Source organism: Carassius auratus, unplaced genomic scaffold, assembly GCF_003368295.1.
Source record: "Carassius auratus strain Wakin unplaced genomic scaffold, ASM336829v1 scaf_tig00006551, whole genome shotgun sequence".
NCBI classification, from domain to species: domain Eukaryota; kingdom Metazoa; phylum Chordata; class Actinopteri; order Cypriniformes; family Cyprinidae; genus Carassius; species Carassius auratus.
Window position 1 is genome coordinate 23216 of NW_020523765.1, and position 24895 is coordinate 48110.

Consider the following 24895-nt stretch of genomic DNA (forward strand, 5'->3'; position numbering starts at 1 on the left):
CAAAATTTTTGTGTTGTGGCTTGTAGTCTGTCTATTAGCTTTGAATACTTCTTTCCAACCTGATCCAATCACAAAACGTAGCTATTTTATGAGGTGGCAGTTTCATAGGAATTCATACAATAGGCTATAATTCGTAAGAAAATGTGCGATTTCTTAGAAAACAGCAAGTACAAAAAGAAGCAACACCTTATATTTTTAATAGTTTAATATTTATTTTGTTTGTTTTAATTACATGTTACTTAACATGAACATTTGCCTCCAATAAAGGGACGTTAAAAAATAAAATACAATAGCCTGTTCTTAAAAGGCATTAAGTGGCCAACATAAGTGGTTTTCACAAAGCTTATACATACATACACACATACATGATCAACAACAGACAGAGCATAAGAACTTTTTGTACGATAATGCAGGGCTGATAATAGAGAAGCAGCAGCCATAAACAGAATGCCAAGCATTGGTTTGAAATGAGGAGTGCAGGTGTTTTTAATGCTGTTTTTCTGGCTGATTAACAGTAATGATCCAAATCTTCATAAATTGTGTGAAAATGCTGGGTTGGCCAAACAAAAGCCAGATTAGACGCAAGGTTTGCCATTTCCCTTCTATCATAATTTTCATCTCCGCCACATTTGTCTGTGCCAAAAGCTAAGATGGAATCCTGAACCAAAAAGCAAATATTGATTTCAAAGGCCAATACTGGGAAAAAACATTGTCTGACAACACAAATACATTCTTCAATTATGCTGTCAGCTGCTTTCAAAAGTAAAATCTGTGTGAAAGAAAACCTTCATAAAGCACATCTATTGTGGTCACTGAAGACTCCAGAATCCAACTATGCCCATGAAACTGAACCTTAAGAGCAAGTTCATGTCTTTCATGCAGTGTGTTGCATTTCCACCTACTGGTGAAACTACATACAGACAACTGAAACTGCAGCAGAGCAAAGTGTAAAAAGAAGTTTAAAAAAAAAAGAAATGTAGAGGTGGAATGTTACATGTTGCAAATAGAATAAATCTAATGATAAATGCACTGGTATTAAGTTTTAATTCACTGTAAGGTCTGTAAAGCTTAACCCAATCTGTGGACATGAAAATGCAACCAACTGTTTACTATTGATCCCCAGAGAACGTGGCAGTGACTGAATGATGTGCAAGATGAATAAAAGAGCAGCTGGTTCTTATATCCTAATTGACACTGGAAACATTGGAGCATTAAGGGTGCTTTTGAGAAGAGTAATGCAATTAAATGATTAACAATTTATCATCTTTGATTCACCACAAGCTGATTTTCTTTCTCCAAGGCAAGGCTGAATAGGTAGGCACTACAGAAAATATCACTGCCTGACTTAATATTGCTCAATTATATATATACATTTACTCATAAAATTAGTTTTGTGAAACTCCGTTAACAAGACTTGCTCCACATTTTTTTTAAATCACCTTTGATCCTATCGCTTCGGCACTTGTCATTAGGAATAAGACAGAAGGGACATTTTTATTAAGCAAGCTTTCTATATTCTACTTTTTTGTTGTTGTTGATAAAATACAATTATGTTTTAAGATAACTGGCACACAATTCACAAATATGTACATTTTCATTATTTATAACAGCTATTTAGAATTTTTTTGCAATGTCAAAAAATGTCTCTTAGTAGTTTGTCAAGATTACGATTCTTCAAAAGGACAGAATGATTAAAGTATAAACGCTGCACTGTTAAGATTATAAAGGTAAATGGCATTTGCATGGTTGTTCTTTTCTAAAGTTCATCAGTGTTCTCTTTTAGCAGGGTAGAAGTTCAGTTGCAGTAGTGGTTTATGCAAGCTGATAAAGTTACAAGCACATCAGCTTCAATTATAGCTGAAATCCACTGATCAGGTTGCAGTTATGACGTTTTATGGCTTGTGGGATACCTTCCTGAGAGTGGACAGCCATGCCCACAATAAAAACCTCTTGTGTCAAAGAACCAATGCTGAAACGTTGAAAAGTGTAAGAAGCTGCCCAGTGTGGCTGCTTGTAAACTTTGAAAAAATGTGTTAATATTGCCCAATATAGGGAAGAGAACGAACCCTGGAACACTTATGGATTTCTTCAAGCCTCCATGTCACAGATCTAAATACATTTACTGCACTCGTAACCTTATTATAATCACTCTGAAATAAACGTCAAATATATGGGTATAGATTTGTTCAGAAACACTTGTTCAATTACACTGAACTGGACATCATAAAGCGGCAGATTAGTGGAGCTCCCTTGAATTGAGGTTATTTAAAAACATAGGGAGTCACAGCAGAGGTTTCAAGCCGTATAGGCTTCAAGTGAGTCTTGTTACCTTTAACTCCATCTTGACTTGGCCTTCACACATTATCCAGCCAACCAGACACCAGGAGAACTCAGTGGACATTCAGAGGAAGCTGGAAACCTAGATGATTAGAAATTAGCTGGAGATGCAGGTGAAGGATTCTTCTAATTATGGTGATTCCAGCTCTTCCCCTCTTCCTCCACCTCCTTGTTAATGTGGCTCAGGTGGTGGTGGTGCTGTATCCAGCTTGGGTCAGGACAGCTCAGATTTGCTGAGGGCTATAGCCAGCTCGAGATCCTCCTGCTCCTGCTGGGTCAGACGAGCCATGCGCTCCCTCTCTTCTCTTTCACTCTCCCGCTTCGCCCACTCTATCATGTCCTCCTCTGTGGGGTACTGCTCCACACACACACATACACCATAACCCCATCAGACACCCCATCAATTTACACCTGAAGTAATATTACTCAATGTCACTCAATGTTTTTTGTCTAATCTAAGTGTCTAAATGAAGAGGGGTCATGCAACTATTACAGGTAGTGTAAATAATATTTTCTAAAAGTACCAACTTTAAATGAACAAAGACTGAGTTAGGGACTAGTAGAATTGAGATCACACAAAAATTTGCTGAAAATTTACTCACCCTCGGGCCATCAAAGATGTTGAAGAGTTTGTTACCGTACTTCATTGGAACAGATTTGGAGAAATTTACCATTATATGTGTATATATATATAGATCCATTGGTGAGCAAGTGATGTAATTTCTCCAAATCTGTTCTAATGAAGGAACAATCTTGGATGGCCTGATGGGGAGTAATTATTTAGCTAATTCTCATTTTTACGCTACATCATACACAACAGTCTGTTAAAGATTAGTTTTATGTAACTATATAAATAAGATACATTTAATTTAATCTATTTAAAGGAATAGTTCAAGAATAGTTGAACACATTCAACAAATTCATTATGATTTAAATAATAAATCATTTTAATATTTAAGTCTTTTTTATATGACTTGTTGAACTTTAATTGAATATAATATAAATTATATTTAATATTATACATAATATTAAATATTATACATTTTATCCATTCATTTATTTATTTATTTCTACCTTTACTTTTTTCATTCATTTTGTATTATTGGGTGAACTATTCCTTTAAGTATTGTTTGGTCAGTGTCAACATCACCAAAACAGGTCTCCAACATCAAATAGAAACAAATGTGGAAGCAATACAGGAGGGGAGATATGAATAAAAAACTAATGTTGTACAGTTATTGACACAGGAGGATGAGAGATACATGATGTGTGCAATGATGCAATCCATAAAGCCTTTCAGCTAAAATTGGCTCAAAAGCCTTCAAAAACATAAGACTGAGATATTACAAATTTTTTACTGAATAACTCTTTATTTTAGTATCTACGATTATCACTGTTATAAACAATGTTTTATAGAAAAAAAAAATTTCTTATAGAAAGAAATTTTACTTTGGGTTTGAAATGTGGTACAAAGAAGTAGGATATAACGACTAATGAATAATAAAATGATGACCAATTAACAATGAAATTTCTACTGTTTATGATGTACTCATCATGTGCCAAGGCCTGGATTGCTCATATAGCCCATCATGCTGAACATGCAGGTATTTCACACAGATGTTAAGGTACGTACGACCATGGATGGAGAAGTGTTCTCTCAACAGTTAGCTGGTAAGCATTTCTACACACAGGACACCAGATCACGACATGACAACAAAAATAATCTAAAAGATGCTTTTTCTGAGGTCTCTTCATTTGCAAAAAGTGATTTTAAATTATCAGAGAAATGTGATTATAAAGCTTAATTTATTTGATGCATCATCTTATAAAGAAAGTTCACAGTGGGAAAATATGAGAAGACAAGCTCTTTAATTAAAAAAAAAAAAAGTAATACAGAAAGAAGCCAACATGTGCTGTCAGCATCCTAACGGATTAATTTATTTAGCAAATTTTCTGTATAACAAAACAACCAAAAAAACAAAATGGTGCATAGAATCATGGGATGCAGATGGAACCAGGAAGTGTTCTACCAGTGAATGAGAAGTAGTAGCCCAATAAGAAAGGTGGACACAGTGATTAGTTCATGCAGTGCAAAGGAAAGGTAAGGTAAGTCAGTGAACCAAGGTACAGCGGGGCAATGAATGTGCAAGATGGGATCAAGCCTCAACCAATGGTGGAGAACATGACAATTAAAAACAGCCAATAGCAAGCAGCCCCGCCTCTCCTTCCACAGCCAGTGAGAACTTGTGCTTGATGTTAGGTAAGTTGTGATGTCATAAATGTGTAGATTTAAATATTAAATACATCTCTTTTTGTAAATTAGCTAACATTACTAACACTTTTTAGTATAAGCATAAGCCTGGATTTAGAATAGATAAATATTTTCCTTAGAAGCTCACTTATATGTACAAAAACATTCCATAAAAAAATGACAATGCTTTGTAGCTTTTCACAAACAGATAATAAATGGAGTTGTAGAAATATTGGATGACAAGCATTTGTTTCCAGAAAAACAAAAGAAAAAGGCTGTGAGGGGTCAAGAGGTCAAGGCTGCTGCTTGTCAGGGTTCACTACTGGGGGTCAGGAGGGGGAGAGTGGGAGGAGCTCACTTTGTCAAAGCTGGCGAACCGGTTGGGATCGCACGGGGCTTGTTGGGGTGAGGAAGGGGCGAAGGGGTCTGGTACCGAGTCTTTAGCGGAAGGGAGGAGATCTCTCCAGAACCCTGAGCCTTGAACAGACCAAGCCTCTGAGATGATTCAGACGACTCCGATCGGTCGATGTTGGACCGTTTACCTTCAAGATACACAAGTACAACAAATTAGCTTAGAATACAACAGAAATGTCAATCCAAACATATCAGGTTCATTCTTATAAAACACGCAGAACAGGAACCAGCTCACCTGGGGGTGGAGGTGGAGGTCTGGTGGGTGTTCCGGTTTTGGGCGGTAATGCTGGAGGAACATCTGACTGCGTGTCCTCCTTATATAAATTCTTGTTTGTACTTGAGTCGAATGGATCGCTGCCATTAGACTGAAAGGCAAAGGAGAAGTTCAACAGCTGCAACCCACATTCAACCTGATTTAGATCATGTGGATCAACTGACTGGTAATAAAGCTGGAATACTTGGCTTCTGTTTACATTAATGATCATTACCTTTGCTAAGCTGCTGAAGTCTGCGAAACCTCCTCCAAACGTCTCATTGCCAAATACTGCAGCAAAGGGATCTGATACAAAGTAAAGCACACAAACAGAATCTATTAAACTGAAACGAACACTATTTTTGATAGTTCATGAGCAGAATCAACTCAATCTAGGCAGTTACAAAGGAAGCAAAGCATAAGAATGTAAAAATGATTATGCTTTTACTCCAATTCGTTGTAGACATTCAAATGGTGCCTGTCATAAATGGGGGCTTGTTTTCATGATAGATTTATATAAACTACATTTATTGTTCTGTGATAAAATTGACAGAATTTGTAAGTTAAGCTTTGTTTTATGTCTGGAGTAACAAAGCACAAAGTTTATTGTGATTATTGGATGGCACATGAGCTACAATTAATGTTTACTGAGGTTTTGTTCATTTATCATCAGAAAACAGTTATCGACTGAAGGATAGACCTTAGGATTTAAGAATCAATATTTATTTAAACAAAATGCACATTGATTGTAATCGTGAAATAAATACTGTCAACCAATGTTCCCTCTGAGCTGAATGCATGCATAGCCGTGCACTTCTTGGTAAAAAATGTTTTCTCAGGTTACCTTAAATAATGCATCATTTAATTACATCAGTGGTCAAATCAAATACAAACAGAACATTAATTTACAAGTTACACACTTTTTGTGTGCGCGCTGTAAGGTCTGTTATAAAAAATGTTTTCACTCAGGTGGCTGAAATGTCCACCAGATATAGAACACTTTTGCTTAACAAGAAAAAAAATTAGAGGGAACATTGCTGTCAAGCCAGGCTAGTAATGCTTGTTCTACCTGGGTCTGAGTTAGTGGCCACCGTAGATCCTCCTGGAGCAAAAGGATCATTGGCTGCTGCTGGTCCATCTCTCTGAAAGGAAAACGAGTCGGAAATCAGAGTTTAACATCAAATCCAGCCAAATCTTTTAAGTCATGGTAATAAAACACTGTATAACTGCAATCTTAATCATGTTTGACAATTCAAAAGCTTGCTTTAGGGTTTCTATCACCGAGAATCAGGTATAAAAAGTGACTTAAAATGCATTCAGCAGAATTTACTGGCAGTCACTTTTGTAAATATAAATCAAAATCTTGCAAATGCTATCATAAATCAAGTGTGACAGAAGATATAAAGTAACAGAACACGTTTTAATGAGATTTCAAAAAGAGCTTAGCTCTACAGCACTCACTGCAGGAATATCTGATCCTCCAAATGGGTCGTGTCCTGTGCCAGTCGAGCTGAAGGGATCAGAGTCTCCCAGGGCATCCATTTTGGATGCAAATGGATCAGCATCTTGGATGTTACCACTACCGGAAGCAAATGGGTCTGGAGTGACTGCATTACTGGTCCTGGATGTGAATGGATCAGGCTCTTTTGGGCCTGTGGTAGCAGCGAATGGGTCGGAGGAGCTGAAAGGATCTCCTGATGGGAAACCAACTGAAGGCTGCTTAAAAAAGTTGTCTGCAGCAAATGGGTCTGTGCCTTTAAATGGGTCCCCACCAAAAGGATCTGGATAGCAAAACAACATTTTATGAGCCTAAATGGATATGTGCAGTGAATGGACATTTTGCAAACACACTGTAAGACAGACAAGCAAATACTCACCTGAAATGTCAACTTTTGAGAAAGGGTCTCCAGTGAATGGATCACCTGTTATATATAAGTTCACCAGTTAGTCAATTACCTGAAGCAACCTACTGTATAGTACACTTATTTAAAGACAATCTTTGGCTACACGATTAATTTAAATGAAACCTGTTTTTGGATGATTTTACTTTGTGTGCAGATCTTACTGTCAGTGAAAGGGTCCGAATGGAAGAATTCAAGGCCAGGACCGCTAGGGGGGTTAGTGTGTGGCAGTGTAACTGGCTGAGCAGCTTCCTTCTTCTCTGGCTCCACAGTTTCCAGCTAGATGTTTACAAAATCATTAGCATAAACTTATTTAAGATTATGAGGAAATTACACCTACACATAATCACAATCTAAAATAACATGCTCTGACCAGTACTGACAATTTGACCACCACATAACCCCAAAATAAATAATAAAAGTAAATAATAATAATAATTATAAATTAATATTGAACAAATACTGCAATTACAATATTAATGGAAATGGTGAAAAATGATGATTTGCCAAAATCATTCAACCTTTGGGGTGCTGGTGGCAGGCTGCTCCTCTGGCTTTTCCTTCTCCTCCTCTACCTCTGGCTCCGGGTTAGCTCGTGTTGTGCTTTCCTGAAAACAGAGCGGCATAAAAAGTCAGACACACACGAGCACCTGTTTGTAATGTAATGTAAGAGTGACATTATAAATGATATACAATAAGAGGAAGTGGTTTCCGACCGTGTTCCCTTGAGGCCAGGCCACAGTAGTGGAGCTGGTAGTGGACAACACACTGCTGTAAAGGTCAGAGCTAAAAAAGTCAGCTTTAGGCTCCTGCTCCTCTGGGCTGGTGGATGGCTCTTCTGCCTCTGACCCGGCCTGCTTCTCGGTGACTCTGAGCTCCTGTGGCTCATCCACGGATGACTGCTCCTCTTCATCCTGGACTTTGTCCTCTTTGGGTTTCTCTGGTGGCTGAGCTGTGGGTTGAGGCCACTGCAGTTGCACCAGCTGCTCAGAGGAGGGCGCTGTTCCATTGACGAGCACGGGCTCCTCCAGGATCTTCCAAGTAAGTCTTGCAGTCACTTCTCTGTCCTCTGTTTTAAGCTCAGCCAATCGCTTCTGTTCCTACAATAAATCCCACATAGTGTATGAAAGAGACAGATATTTCAAGAAAGAAAAAACAAATAGTTGGTGCCCAGGAATGGAAATAAAAACTTTACAAAAATAGCAAACAAAAGTAGTGTTTTTTGTTTTTTTAAATAAAAGTGTCACCTCATTTACAATTAAAATGAAACATATATTTAGAAAACAGATCATTCCAGTTCTAAAATCTGGTTGGATGTTCAATGTTTGAAGCCACTGAAAAACATAGTTAAAATTATAACATTAATAATAATAATCATTATTATTCATTTTTATTATATGTTGAACATTGGTATCTTTAATCAGTGTTGTTGCCAAAAAAAAAGGAAACATTTCTTTACTAAGGTAAAACCACTGTAAAAAATGGCTTTATTTTACTGGGGTAAAATGTGTATACCCATTCGTTAAAAGAAGACTTCAGGAAGAATTAATGCATATATGAACAAGTAAAGATAACTTAGAAACAGATTAAAAGCTCACTAACCTGAACAATCTGTGTGTGGGATTCTTTAACAGCATCCTCAAGGGGACAGAGTTGAGCTCGGGCGGACTGAACTTTCTCTCCCAGTTGACGCGTCTCCTCCTGCAGGTGGAGCAGTTCTTCTCGAGCTCTGGTCAACTCCTCCTCATAGTCACCAATTCTCTGCTCCTGCTCGGAGTGCTCCACTTGCAATGACTGGATCTGAACACACACACATACAGACAGGTGAAAAAGAACAGAAAGTACAAGAAAAGATCTGAGATCAGCATACGTGTGGCTTGAGGAACGAGAATGCATTTGTATCCATTTAAATGGAATGGACTGAATTCTGCTGGTCTGTGTCTCCATTCCTCTTCCGCTCTTTTCGTTCTCTGATCACATGCAAATTTCCATGTGAAAACATCATGCAAAACAGCATGGCATATTAGCCTTAGACTCATTCAAAATAGTATGCAAAGTTGCAGAGTCATGTAATGTTTTAAGTAGATTTTTGAAATCAGTGCATACTTTTTAGGTTGATATATCCCACGATACAAACACTGATATTGCCTGTTATACACATAGGCTTCATTTCTCTCTCTCACTGTGTCGGTCTCATACCAGCTGGCTTTCCTGGCTGCATTGTTGCTGTACGAGACTGAGCTGCTCCTCTAGAGAGCGTTTCTGCTCGTCCAGCCTCTCCAGCTTCTCCTGCACTTCCTGTCGATCTGCCTGCAGGCGGCTCAGCTCCTCTGAGCCCTTCTGAACCTCCTCCTGCAGGTCCTGAGAAAGAGGGAGAGAGAGTTTGTGTTGAGAGGCCTTAAATATAAAAATAAACAAGACTTCATCAACTTTGACAACAGTGCAGAGAGCTCATGCAGCTCTTAAAGTGAAGATAAAAAGCACTAGTGTGATAGTGTTTAAACCAGTCATAAGGGCAAACCGGTCAGCAAAGTCACAGAAGTGAAAAGAATATTATAAATTGAATAAATTAAATTCAGATCCTTGTAAAAACATAAAGGGAAAGAAAGACACTGGAAGCAGAAAGCATAAACAATGAAAATTGCAATGTTAGCCTTACGCAGCCAGACTTCTGACCATCAACCAAGGCCCTGTCCAGAATGGCGCACTTTAAGTGGACTTGCGGCTTCATGGCCTTCACTTTCGTGCATCTATGAAATTAACAAGACCACCTAATGACCCGTTGGACATTTTATGATCTGTCTTCACGGTCACCAACCGAATCAACAATAACGCATACTTCATTGCTGAATATTACCCAACAGTCCATGAGGGAAAGTGTAAACACACGTAGGAGGACTTTGAGGTGCCATCTGGAAAAGAGCCATAAAGTCTGGTCCACGCTGCAGATTATTCTGGCCAAGTGATATGAGTAAGCATGTTAAGTTACCAATAAATTACTTCGGTAATTACTTATTGTGTTGGGGCAGGTTTATTTGAAATAGTTTATACAACAATACAAGACCAATGTGAAAACAAACTAACAAACAAAAAAGCTTGCTTAAGTGCCATTTTTACAAGTTACATGTACTTTTTATAGTAATAACAGTAAATTATGCATACATGCAACTAACCTAAACCAAACCCTAACCCTAAACATATAGTAAGTACATTATTAATACATTTTACTCAATACTTAATTATATAATTAGACTGTAACAAGGACAACTTAAAAAATAGTAAAAACCAAAAATAGTAAAAACAGCACTATTGTGAAATCTAATAAAAAATATATATATATATAATAAGAAAAATAATATGAGAAGTCTTTGTTAAAAACAGAATTTGCAAATGGGAAAGGGGATATATATATATATATATATATATATATATATATATATATAAACATACAAAAAGGTTAGAGCCAGTTGAATAAATGTATAGTGATGTTCATGGATTCATGCTATTTTTGTGTGCAAATACAGACCAGATGGTCAGTACTGGCTGGCAGGTTAAACCTGAGGCTGAACTACATTGAAAACACAGAATATCAGACTGTAAAAAAGCAAAAGATAGTTACTGAGGGCTAAGGAAAAAAAAAACTAATCAACTGTATTCAAGAATCAGCTAAAAACACCTCTCTTCCATCTTTATTTGACCCTCTAACTCTAGCACTCTCGATTCTAATTCTATTTATTGGCCCTTTTAGACTTGCACTATATTCATTTACTAACTGCTTGTTTTCTAATGTAAGCTTCTGTAATCTTTTTGCATTCTATCTTTTATTCTTATTTTTTTTAATTAATAAAAGCAAAAATAGGCCTCCAACACTTCTTTTTCTATTCTACCTTATTTTTTATTTATTATATAATAATAATAAAAATAAACCTTGTTAAGCTGAGACTTGTTATAGCACTTGTATATCATTGGTTTCCTGTTGATTTTGAATGCTTCCATTGCCATCATTTGTAAGTCACTTTGGATACAAGAATCTGCTAAATGAATAAATGTCATGTAAATGCAAATATGTCAAACATAAGAAAAAAATCAGTTCCGAAAGGAAATTAAAGAAAAGGACCTACAATGATTACAAAAGACCATGTCATTTCCTTTTCACCTTGAGGTATTAAGTGAAAGCTGGGCGATTGTGAGTGGGTCCTAAAAATAACAGGTCTACAGCAGCAGAACTGAATAACCGCTCATGGTGAAGATGGAAACCTTCACACGTCTCCTCGTCCAATCAGAGGCTGCGCTGGGAGCCGACAGCCCCCGAAATAGAATCCGTTCATCATCCTATGGTTTAACAGAGCAGAGGCTCAAACTAAAACTTTGCACACATTCTTATTTAATTATTCAGGGCCTGGAGCTGCCCACCAGCACTGAGTGTTTCAAGGCTAATCTATTAAGAGCCTAAACAAATACTGATAACATTCAGAATTTGTGAGAGGCACTTGCCTCTGATAGCTTACAATATTGATTTTTAATTATCTTAATGTTGCATTTTTGCATAGGTGAGATCATTAAAAAGTACTAATCTTCTTTGAAAGCTGAACTTATAAGCCATATGGGTGTTTTTGGTTTAATGGATATCAACTGAACTGCCCTTATTAAGACTGCAGTAAAAGAGAGGTCCATTTTAATTATCTTATTCATACAGGTAAGAGATCACAAGTGTCATGGGCACATTTTCATATTCAAAAATGAAAAGAAAACAGCAAATCAGCATACTAAGTGGCCTTGTGTGATGACAGGAAAGGAGAACCCTAGAGAGCGGGACCAGCTGTGCTATCAGTCGACCATCTAATATCCACACACACACACAGAAATCAGGCATCTATTCCTGTATGCTTACACACACACACACACACACACACACACACAAATCGGGCTTCTATTCCTGTATGCTTACACACACACACACACACACACACACACACACACACACACAAATCGGCCTTCTATTCCTGTATGCTTACACACACACACACCAACAAATCGGGCATCTATTCCTGTATGCTTACACACACACACACACACACACACACACACACACACACACACACACACAAATCGGGCATCATTTCCTGTATGCTTACACACACACACACACACACACACACACACACTATTGTTTTTCTGGCTTATTAGGTATCCATATGTTAATACATTTGAACATTATAACACTTTGAAATAAATGACACATATTAAAAGACTAACCTGAACACCTCTGAATCAGTACCTGGCATCTAAATCAACAGTTTAGAGCATATTGTAGTCTACAGAATGGCTAATTTTAGACACATACACAGAAAATTGAATTATCACACAGTGGGAAGAGCAAGTGAGAGGGAAGGAGGGAGCTCAGATCTCGATGGAAATGAAAAACACCAAATTTATGAGTCTGGAGGCCAGTGCAGATATATAGTATAAACCTTGAACTAAATGGACAGGTAGTGAGGAGAGAATCAAGCCACCAAGAGCAGAGTGGGCAGAGAGATGATAGGGAAGAAAAAATAGACAGACAGAGAGGGAGGGAGCCTTTGGAAAACAGCATGGCTTCTGTTCTCCTTTATTGATCCAATAAGTGGTCAGTAAAGTCTAGACATTATGATGCATGAAATGGTCAATATAGGAAAAAAAAAAATTCTGCTGGCTTTAAACAACTAATATATAAAAGATTAATTTTTTTTTTAAATAGCTGCCTTTCAAAAGGTAATATAAAAAATAATTCAATATAAAAAATAAAAAAAATTAAATATTAGCTGCCTTTAAACACCAAAATTAGATAAAAGAGATAAAATAAGAAATTAGCGTTTAAAAAAAACGAATATAAATGATTCAAAATTAAAAATATATATAAATAGTAGTATTAACTACCTTTAAATAAACTAATATACAATTATTAAAAAGCCATTTTTTTATTTATTTTGTCTACATCTGAATGTCTCCGTCAGGTCAGTATCACCAGTCAGATAAAAACTGTTCTGTTCAATTTTAAAATCACTCATACCTGGACTTCGCTGTTCCTCTGTCGTATAGTTTCTTCTGTCTCTTTGATGTCCTGTTCCACCACGCTCTTCTCCCTGAAAGACCAGCACAAACATGAGTATTTAATCACAGTGGCGACGGCGGGTACAGACAGCCAGCCGGCGGGAACAGGATGGACAGCATCTCCTTCCAGCACCATCTCTGCATCTGCTGCTAGAGCTTGTACGTGTGAGAGAAGAGAGGCTGTCCGTGAGTGATTGTGTCAGAGCTGCACATGAGCAGATGGTTTTCTGAACGTCAGGAAGAACGGGAGGAGGGAAGCATGGAGAAAGGGAGAGACAGATGGGGATGGGGATGTGGGGTTGGAATACATTAGAGGTGTTTTCACTAATCCCACTGTCTGTATCTTTACCTACACATCATACAGGTCAAATTAGTAAACAAATATATTACAGCTACATACATTTTTCTGATGTCTAGCTAGAGTGGATTAGAATTTATCCTTTTAATTTGTAATTTATTTGTGTGATGGGAAATCTGGATTTTCAACAGCCATTAATCCAGTCTTCAGTATCACATACACATTCAGAAATTACGCCGATTTGTTGATTCATTGGTGAATGGAATATTTCGGTTTGAAAAATAAATATTTTGTAACATTATACATTTCTTTGCTGTGACATCAAATGAATGCATGGATAAAAGCAGTTCTTTATTAAAAAAGAAAAAGAAAATGCATTCTTACTGAATAAAAACTTTTTCTCTCAAAAAAAATATATATATATAATATCATAAATGCCCCCCCCCATATTATATATATATATATATATATATATATATATATATATATATATATATACACACACATATATATGCACTGATATTCAAAAGTATATATACTGTATATATGTTATGCATACACCTTAGAAACTGCTATTCAAGGGTAATGTTTCACTTGTCATAGGGTGTTCCATGATATTCTACAGTCAAAAAATGGCTGATATTTGTTGCTATACTGTTGCTAGGGTGTTCTGAATGTTGCTTAGCATTATTCTGATACCCAAACATGGCCCAACGTAAAAGTGTCAATGTGAAAATGTTCATCATGCAAAAAAATCGGATCATTTTCTCCCAATCAACCCCCCCCCCCCAAACTACAAGCTAAAGTGCTAGTAGTAGTAGTACATACACATCACTAATAAGCAGACTTTTCTTTAACCAGCAGTACAAGATATACTGAGATATATATACGGAGATATGCTGAATATTTATTTATCAAACCGAAATATTCCTTTCACCAATGAATCAACAAATCAGCATATTAGAATAATTTCTGAATGTTCATGTGATACTGAAGACCGAAGACAGATGCTTTCTTATGTTGAACATAAAAGAAGATATTATGAAGACTTTGTTTCCTACTATGGAAGTCAATGGGAACCACCAACTGTCTGATTACCAGCAATCTTCAAAACATTTTCTATGTTAGCATAAGAAAGCAACTCATACGGGTTTGGAACGACATGAGGGTGAGTAAATGATGACAGAATTTTCATTTTTGGGTGAACTGTCCCTTTAAGAATACAATGTTGGCTTTTCATCTGTTCAAACCCTCCACCTTTCGACTACTAGCTCAGTTTTTAACTACTAACGCCACACCATCCATGCATTCATTTGTTAAATGCATTTGCATGTTAAATCCATTTCTAAACATATCATTAGCATAATCTTAAAGGGCTGTAGTGTGAAAGCTTATTTATCTTCTTAGTCACAGATCATAATGTGAAAACTCTCTGATCTGTTTATGATGATGCTGGAATGTTTCTATATGAGGAATCTCTCTTAGGTTATGAGGCTACTGAGAAAGCAAGAGTAAAACAGAAAGATTAGAAAAGGGAACATAAAAGAAAAATCTTTCACAAAACAGTTGAATAACAAATCTCTCTCAAAAAGATTCAGAGCAACTTTCCTAGGTGAGGCTGAACTGTTTTAAGCTCGGACTCAACATTTCCTCTGATTCTGACGCAGTGGGTAGATGCTACAGTCTTCCCGGCAACAACAGAGAACTCACATGGATCTGACTAAGAGTCAAACGCACACACTATGAGTCAGAGACTTGAGAGAGGGCGAAAACAAGAAAATAGAAAGACTAAAATGGGATACATAAATAATACAGGGCAAAATGAGTTTGTCAACAGTCCTAAATCCACCTAGAAACTGGAGCTTGAGCAGCCCAGATCAGCCAAAAAAAACAGAGTAATTGTATTTTGTAATTGTTTTTCTTTTCTTTTTTTATAAAGAGGGCGTGGCTTGTTCTTACCTGTCACCTGAGGTTTCCCGTTGCCGTGGAGATTTAAGGCAATCCCGAACGGCACGCATCATTTTAGTGACAAACAACATCCCTTCGTATAGAATCTTTCTGTTTTCTATCCTTTCTGCTCATCTTCTTCTGCTCTCTCCATTTCAGGCAGACTCATTACTTCTCACTTACTCTTTAACTTGCACGCTTTCCACGAAGGAGGAAGAAAGAAGTGCTAGAAGTGCTGTTGAGCGTCTATCACACAATGAGAGTGAGTGTGCTGGGAGCTGACAGGTGACTGTACTGTATTTGCTTTTGCTCAAAGTCTGTAAACCAGAGTTGGAGGGAAAACCAGAGGTGGGGTAATGTTTGTGTAAATGAGAGCTCCACCTCTCCTCTGTAGTGTAGTGACTCCCATCACATGGACTGTTAACATCTCTGGAGAATTATTGCTTGATCGTATACAACACCCACACACGTGTTGCATTCAGTATCTAATACTTTTCTCATCTATCACACAAATATTTCATCACGAATGATTAGTTCAACCAGAAATTATTTACTCATGTCCTTTCAAACCCATTTGACTTAATTCAGAATATTATATATATATACACACACACACACACACACATACATAAATGTACCATTAATTAGTGTATATTACTCTTGTTCTATTTCCCAAGCTTTCTGGAGCCATATAATAAAGACTTTGTGAGAAATAGACCAAAATGTATTCTATGATTTGTAAATTATTCATTCTTACACATGGTTCAAATGAATCACTTGATCAGACAATAATAATGACTTAAATTATAACCAGTTTCTGCACAGTTAGTGCCATTATGGCTTGGAACACTGCAGAATAGCGTTGTAAACTAAAAATTTTACTCATTTATATTTTTTTATTAATAAATATTTGAGGAAAAACCTTAAATGATTTTTTTGTAATAAACATTAGTAAATACTATAATAGTATACATACTAAAACAACACTGATAACACTGGTGTGAACCATTTTTATGAAGTTTTTTTGTCATTTTAGAGCTTGACAGCTGCAGTCCCTATTCACTGAAATCATACTGAAAAATGAAGCTAGGATATTCTTCATTTTCTTGTTCTTGTTTTCCAAGAAATTCATACAGGTTTTGAAAAACACAAAACTTTTTTGGGTGAACTAGGGCTTCAAATAACTAGCTTTATTTGTCTAAATACTGTCTGTGTGTGAAGACAGTCTAATTCAGCTTGAGATGACCTTGCACATTACGATGACAGAGCGAAGAACATGAAGTAATGAGATCCTCATTAAAGAAACCATTCATCAGTTTGTGTGCATCTGTCATGGCCCGAGGACAGATTTTGGTACACTGACACACTGAGACTACAGTCAGACGCACATTTCTGTTTCTGTGGTTTCATAATCTCCTGTGCACCTGTGTGAGAGCATTGTGTGGAAACTACAAATACACACTATATTTAAACAGATGGCCAGATGATTTAACAAAAAAAAAAAAAGGAGAGAAATGTTGTATGCTAAATATATTATGAATAATAAAGACTTGTAGACAGATAGAACAACAATGCAGCGGTTACCCATAATTACTTCATGTATAAATATCCAATACATGCAGTTCATGATTGATATTTCACACTAGCTGTCTTCTGGATATGTGAGCAGAGGGAAGTTTTATCGATAACTCACCTCTGTAGCTCCACGATTTCATTAGTGAGTGAGTCCAACTCTTTAATTGCGGAGAAATCGGCAGCCTGTACTGTGACAGCGTTGTTCTGTTAGAAGAAAAAAGGAATGAAATATCATTACAAGAAGGTAGAAAAAACATTGCATGAAAAACATTAATCTAACATGCACTACCATTTAAAAGTTTATGGTCAGAAGATTTTTTTAAAGAACTGATACTATGTATGATACTAGTGTATATCAAGAAGAATGCATTCAATTTATTAAAAGTGATCATCAAGGCCATCGTAATGTTATAAAAGATTTCTATTTGAAATAAAATGCTGTTCTCTTAAGATTTCTATTCATCAAATAAAATCCTGAAAAAAATGGATCAAGGTTTCTTCAAAAATATACCAAGCAGAACAACTGTTTTCAACATTGTTTTCAAAGCACCAATCAGCACATCAGAATGATTATGAAAATTCAGCTTTGCCATTACAGAAAATAAAATCAAGATCAAATATTTTTTATTTTAAATTATTTTAAATTGGAATAATATTTCATAACAGTAATGTTTTTACTGTTTTTTTGTTTAATTAATTGCAGCCTCGGTGACCTACTGACCCCAAACCTATGGACTGTAGTATATAAGAGAAACAGTCTTACAAAAGAAAGACAGCAGCAAGCTAGAAAATACAATCAAATCTCAAAGGATTTTAGCACTGGATAGAAAAAAGAACACCAACAAAATCCTAGCATCTTCCATTTTTTTCATGCTCAAAACAACAACAAAATCTACACCTAGGATTCAATAAGCAAGGAGTATACCTGTAGTGCCAGTCTATCAGAAGGAGGGATCATTTCTGGAGAGAGTGTTTGGGGTGGGTCTATTCCCTTTGACAGCTTCTGATTTATTAGATATAGAGCTAATGCAAACTGATCTCGGGTCAGTTTCCCAACGTCTCCTATATCACAAAGCTCCCTACAGAAAAATGCACAAAAAAGGTAAGCCAAAGTAACATTACAATGCAAATCCATACAGTTTTAGTGTTTACAACATTAGATCTACTTAGTTCTGCATGAGAATTGATGCAAAATGAATCCAATAACAGAACTGTAAATCCAAGCAATGGCATCTCACCAAATGTGCGCCAAAGTGGCAGATGGCAAACCAGTCTTTAGAAATATATCTCGAACCTCAGCACCAGATACCAAGCCATCCATGTCACTGTCTGTCTTTGCGAATAAGTCATCATATTTGGCTTTATCTGCTGGAGACACCACCCACTGCACACATGCAAACACAATGTTTTTTATAATGAATCTCTGGGACAATTTCATTCACAACATCTAAATTAACAAGAAGTTGGTGGTATAAAGGGAAGTGAACCCTAATCAAAAAGTCACCTGTGGTGGCGTAGGTTTTGCTGGCAGTGTTTTAGATCCAGAGTGGGCGGAGCCTCTCTCTTTATGCTGTGCTGGGGATGGTAGGAGGGGCATCACAGGAGGCGTGGCTATTTTTTTCCGTTTTGATGGTGGTATCAGAGCTGCAGGTAGAGACATGGGAACTTGCTCGGACTCCAGGGCTCTGTATACCAAATGCATGACCTAAAACACACAGAAACACACAAAATATGTGAATTAGAAACTTGCTTCTTAAGTTTAAATGCAAGTGTAGAATCAGTGTAGTGCAAAAGGCAATTTTTCACAAACAGGAAACAAGACTTATTGCATCGAATATCTGAATTCATGGCATCTATATGAAAGCCTGAACTAAGTAAAAAAACAGGGAGAAGGCAAGCTGAAATATAAATAAATACAAAGAAACCATTTATGGCATAAAAACAACAACGCCGTGACTCAAGTTTGTTATAGACATAACTGATAGAATGGAGTCATGTTTTTCTTAATGATGGCAAAACCAAACAGAATCATGGGAACAGCCACATCGGGCAGCCACATTGTGTTACAACAGTGTTATTGTAACACTATAAAACTATTAAGGATCATTTGAACAGAATTCAAAATTTTAACTGAAAAAATATATATATAATAATACACACATATATACACATTAAAGGTCAAATGATTGGGATCAGAAAGAGTTTTAATGTTTTTTAACAGGCGTTTCTTCTGCTCATCAAGGATGCATTTATGTGATAAAAAAAATACAGAAAAAAAATATATATATATATTGTGAAATATTATTATGATGTAAAATAACTTTCTTTATTTTAATATACATTAAAATAAAATGTATTCCTCTGATAAAAGCTGAATTGTCCGCATCGTTACTCCAGTCTTCATTTTCAGGATCATTTGATGAATAAAAAGTTAAAAAGAAGAGCATTTATTTAAAATAGAAATCTTTTCTAACAATATTTACTACAGTGCAAAAGTTTGGTTTTTCTTTCTTTTAAAAATAAATAAATAAATAAATCTTTTATTCAGCAAGGAAGTGTTAAATCATTAAGAAGTGATAGCAAAGATTTATGTTGTTAGAAAATATTTATATTTTGAATAAATGCTGTTCCTTTTAACTTTTATTCATCGAAGAATCCTGAAAAAAAGTATCACAGTTTCCAAAAAAATATGTGGCAGCACAAATGTTGCCAACATTGAACATTCGAATAATAAATCAGCATATTAGAATGATTTCTTAAGGATCATGTTACACTTTATACCGGAGTAATGGCTGATGGAAATTCAGATTTGCATCACAGAAATAAATTATATTTCAAAAGATATTAAAATAGAAATCATTATTTAATATTTTAATAATATTGTGCAAAATTACAGTTTCTTTTTTTCTGTATTTTTGATCAAATAAAAACAGCCTTAATGAGCATTTCTCTATTGTCTTCTTTAAAAAAAAACTTACAAGTCTTACTGATCCCAAACTTTTGACCATAAGTATTTATATATATATAGGAAATATATATTATATGTACTTATATATTAAATATATATTATATATATATATATATATATATATATATATATACTTATATATAATATATATATAAGTGTTGTGGCAGCTAACTGAACAATAAAATGCCTCAGTTAAAGTACTACAATAACAGCAATGAAACTACAATAAAAACAATTTAAGGCCAAATAGAAAAAAAAAAAATGAAAAAAAAAAAAATGGAAAAAGCACATGACAAAATTACCAAAACCTAAACAAAAGAAATATACAACTAAAAGTATAAAAACAAGCTAATTTCAAATATTAATATTATAATAGTATAGAAATAATACTCAAATAATACAGTTTTAGACCTAAAAAATACATTTTGCCATCACAAAACTCACCACAGCAAACTCATCTCTGTCCAGCATGCCATCTCTGTCAATGTCACTGAGCTCCCAAACCTGTAACATTTCATTCCAATTAGATATCAGATCAATTCTGTCCATTAAATCACTATAACTGATTTACAGAATTACTCAGTTTAATTATAATGCATTTTCATGTGGGATGGACAATTTAGTTAAACTTTAGATTTGTTTATTTTTGCCTTTTAAAAAGACCCGAGTACTTTCAAGCTACAGCTCAAGAGCGCAGCCTGGTGGTCAGACCTACAAATGCACCTTTATATAAAAGTTGTTTCTTCAAACCCTGCACTGTATCATTATAAACCTGCCTGTCATCTTACCCTGCCAAGAACGTCCACAGGGAGTTTAGAATTGAGGAGCACTGGTTTGACCTTATCGCCCGTGAGCATGCCGCCCACTGGAGAGAGGCTGTCGAAGATTGTATCAAATTTCAGCTTCTCCTCTGCCTATATGACACGCAACACACAAGCATTCAGAAAAGAGCAGTTAAGAAACTGGTGCATTGAACTGAAAGTGCAATCTAATGTATAACAGAGTTTATTTAGCAACTCGAATCTAAATAACCAAAAATCTACTGATTTTATCTGACCTTGACAACCCATGGGCAATCCGTGGGCACAGGGCCAAACTGAAGAGGACTGCTAGTGTCATGCTAGACAGGAAGCAGAAGAACACAAGACATAAAGCCATTTCCTCCACGTAAGCAAATAAAATCACCAACTCAGCAGCTTTTAATTGATTGGTAATAATATTGTGAGGGAAACGTGTCATTTTCCTGATCTGGTGAAGAGGAAGAGGAAGTTAAAGTCGGACTTACAAACTTTGGGGGAGGGACAGCAGCATTTAAGCTCTTAAGAGACACTTCAAGTCCATTCTGAGCACATGCCACCAAACGGAGAGCGACAAAAAATTGCTGAGAAGCGACAAACAGACAAAGATAGTTGAGAACGTATTGCTCGACCGACTTTTCTTTGATGTACCTTGATATGAATGCTTTTTTCAAATACCTGCTTGTTCAGTGAGCCTTTGCAGTCTGAATCTGCTAAGTCCCATATCTGTGGAACAAAGAGGAAAATGTGACATAACTATAACCATAAAAATGTATGTCTAATGTGACACAAACTTAACACAACAAACTGCATGAAATCAATATAAAGCAATATAAAGAAGGTATTTAAATTACACCATCTATCGTTTTCTATTTAAGTCATCTTGATGTTTCCGGCACTCGTCAATCAATTCAGTGATTTGCATTTCCCACACTGCTATACTGGAGGCACGCTAACTGATGTTACCTTGCCAAGGACCAGGTCTGTAAGGCCAGATCTCTTTAAAAATAAGGCTGCATCAGCAGCTCCTACACGCCCGCTGCTGGACGGATCTACCTGCAGAGGAATAAAGCATACAGCAACAAAATTCGTTTTTTTAATGTTTTTTCAAGTCTCTTATGCTCAACAAAGCTGCAATTATTTAATCAAAAATCCAGCAAAAACTCAAATTTTATGAAATATAAATTAACTGTTTTCTTTTTTAGATGCTTCGAATGAGAAATCAGTAGCAAGATGTTTAAACCACATGCTAATTCAAACAAGCTGCTCCTCTCACCATGTCCTGTTCGGTTTGCAAAAGTCATCACTAATTCATCGCGGCATCCTTTTACCGAGAGAAAGACACTTACGAGGAGCAGAAGCCTCAGAGTGCTTTTAGCTCAAACTAACAGTATGGTGAGGTTTATATTTCTCTTCTTCCGCTACATGCCCTATAACGCCAAAGTGAAACAGAACACAGGAAAAGCTGATTGAATGCTTACCTGTCGATAGTATTGCTCATAGACAGGATTCCCACCTGAAAGCTGCAACCGAATTACACAAAACTTGGTTAAAATCAATCCAAAACAGTTCAGTATTCTCTGTAAAACCGGTCACACTGATGAAACTTTTAATCAAGACATAAACAAGCCAATTAAACAGCATTTTCTTCTAAACGGTTGACATTCTTGGCAGCACTGAGGCATTCAGGCCTCTGAGAAGGAAATGTTACAGCCATCTGGCAACCAGGTGAAAATTCATAAAATGATATTGTGAAAACATTTCAAGTACACCTTCGTTATACTGAAAGATGTTGATTATACACCCATTCACACATAAACGGAGGCTTTCTAAACTCTTTTCTGCATTCTCTGCTGTGCACAACACAAACACTGAGCTTTTGTTGAGTTGTGATTCACAAAAGTCGGGTAGAGTAACGCACATTTGCACAGTTGACCCCAAGCCAGGCCATCGACATCGGGTGTAGTCATAGCCAAAAGGCTCATTTATAACATATGGACGGATGATTTGAAATCAAACACATTACGGAGACCAAATCATGATGGTTAAATGTTTTTTTTTTAGTAAACACCAAACACTCTGCCAATCAAAGGCTATTTGGAGCTCATATGATCTTTCAAATCAGACATCTGCCTCACCATAATGCATCAGATTGCTTTTCTGGGCATGCTAGACGAAGTTCTTCCAGAACCTAACTGTTTTTTGATTGTAGTTCAACAGCTCGGTATGTCTCCCATCAGGTGGCTACTGGTGCATGCTAATGCGATGTTGGCACACAATATTCAGCAAAGTGCCACCAAACATTTCCTTGCCCCGCTGAGAAAGGAAAAAAAAAAATCCCACCACTTTGGCCTTTCAAGCTGTTCTGATTCCAGCTCATTTCCTGAAACTTATTCCGGCCTGTTCTACTTAAAATTACCGCACTCTCACCAACCAAAGGTTTAGTAAACCATGATTAAACATACAACAAAAAAACACCAACTAAATCACCAAAATTATCTTGACATCCTAATCTGTCTTTAGATTAGCAAAGTCAACAAATAATAAATATTACAAAAAGATGCATTTACAAATGCTTTTGAACAGAAATTACAATTGCAAAAATAATGTGGTGAAATTAATGCTACAGATATGATATTATGAAACATTAAATGATTCATATAAATTATATTTATTTTTCATAGTTGCCTCCTTGCAATGTCTCAAATCAAACCTATCCTTCTGGAATCATAGAAAGCCAAACACACCGAAGACATATCAGACATATCTCTTCTTGATGAGGTAATGCTGCAATGCATATTTCATGCATGGGTGCCCTGCTTCTAAAACTGAGCACACCATCAGCTGCATGTGGTCAACGCTACAACCACCACTGCCATTACAGAACAGTGTTATTCTTAAAGAAACAAAAAAAAAGACACGGAAACTAAAGTAAGGAACATTTCTAATCAATGCACGAATCCCCCTGGACTATTAAAACAGCTATTAGTGACTCTATGCATGTAATGTATATGCTGTCAAAACCCTTTCATACAGAACTAAGTTTCCGCTGCACGAGTGTAGCTGCACTGAAGCGATTTCATTAATATTTCACTTTACACAAAGACCACATCAGAAATTAGTTTCATATTTATCTGGATTTAGATTTCTGACTCATTTAAGATATTTTTAAGACTGATTTTACTCGCCTAGTAACCTTTTTGAAGGTTTAATGATCTGTTTCGCCAACTAGCGAGCGAGTGTCAAATATGCTTTAGCTAGCTGGCTAATTAGTTTTACAGACTGTAGATAAGAGGCAAAAGGTTGCTTTAGGTAGAAATATTAAGTCCACAAAAGTGAAAATTACACAAATATGACTGCAACAGTACAGTACATGCCACATTTGCATAAAATAACGACTAGTTCCTATTTATTAATATATCAAAAGAGGAAAAGCAAAACTATGCAGTGAAGCAAAACTTCCTGCTGCTTTTAATGCCTCAGCATAGTTTAACACACTAAAAACACACCAGTAAACCAAGCACCAATGCCAAATATAAGTGTAATACGTTCTTAATATTATAATTTAAGTGTTATTGAGCTAATATGAACTAAAGTATTAGTCATTGCTCCTCTGTTAAGTTTCCATATAGGCAAAGACACATTTCACACGTTCATATGAGACATGTAAAACAACAAGCTGATATAAAAAAAACAAAAACAAACAAAGTACAGTAACTTCGGATGATCTCATAACATGCAAAAGCTAGAAAATAAATACATTTTAGTTTAATCCAGCCTAGTTCAGCACTGACACACTAAACTACGCCCTTACGCAAGTGCCTATAAGATCACACTGAAACTTTTACTCTGCCCAAGCAAATGGCTGAAAACAACTTTAAACAGCTGCGATGAGACAGTAGTACGTTATGTGATCGTTTTACACCGTCAAACCGCAAAAAATAAAGTTTTACGGAACTGATAGACATTTGAAACGAGCTGGAAAGTGGTTTGAAGAGTGTATTTTGTGTAGAAAGGGAGGTTACCCTGAGTCAGGGAGAGACTGGCAGCCATAGTGTTTCTGT

The 24895-nt window shown here is 36.2% G+C and overlaps 1 pseudogene; it reads right to left on the reverse strand.

Annotated features, from left to right (window-relative positions):
• Positions 1–190: 190 nt before the first annotated feature.
• LOC113071215 (epidermal growth factor receptor substrate 15-like) lies at positions 191–24889 on the reverse strand (annotated as a pseudogene).
• Between the last annotated feature and the right edge of the window lie 6 nt (positions 24890–24895).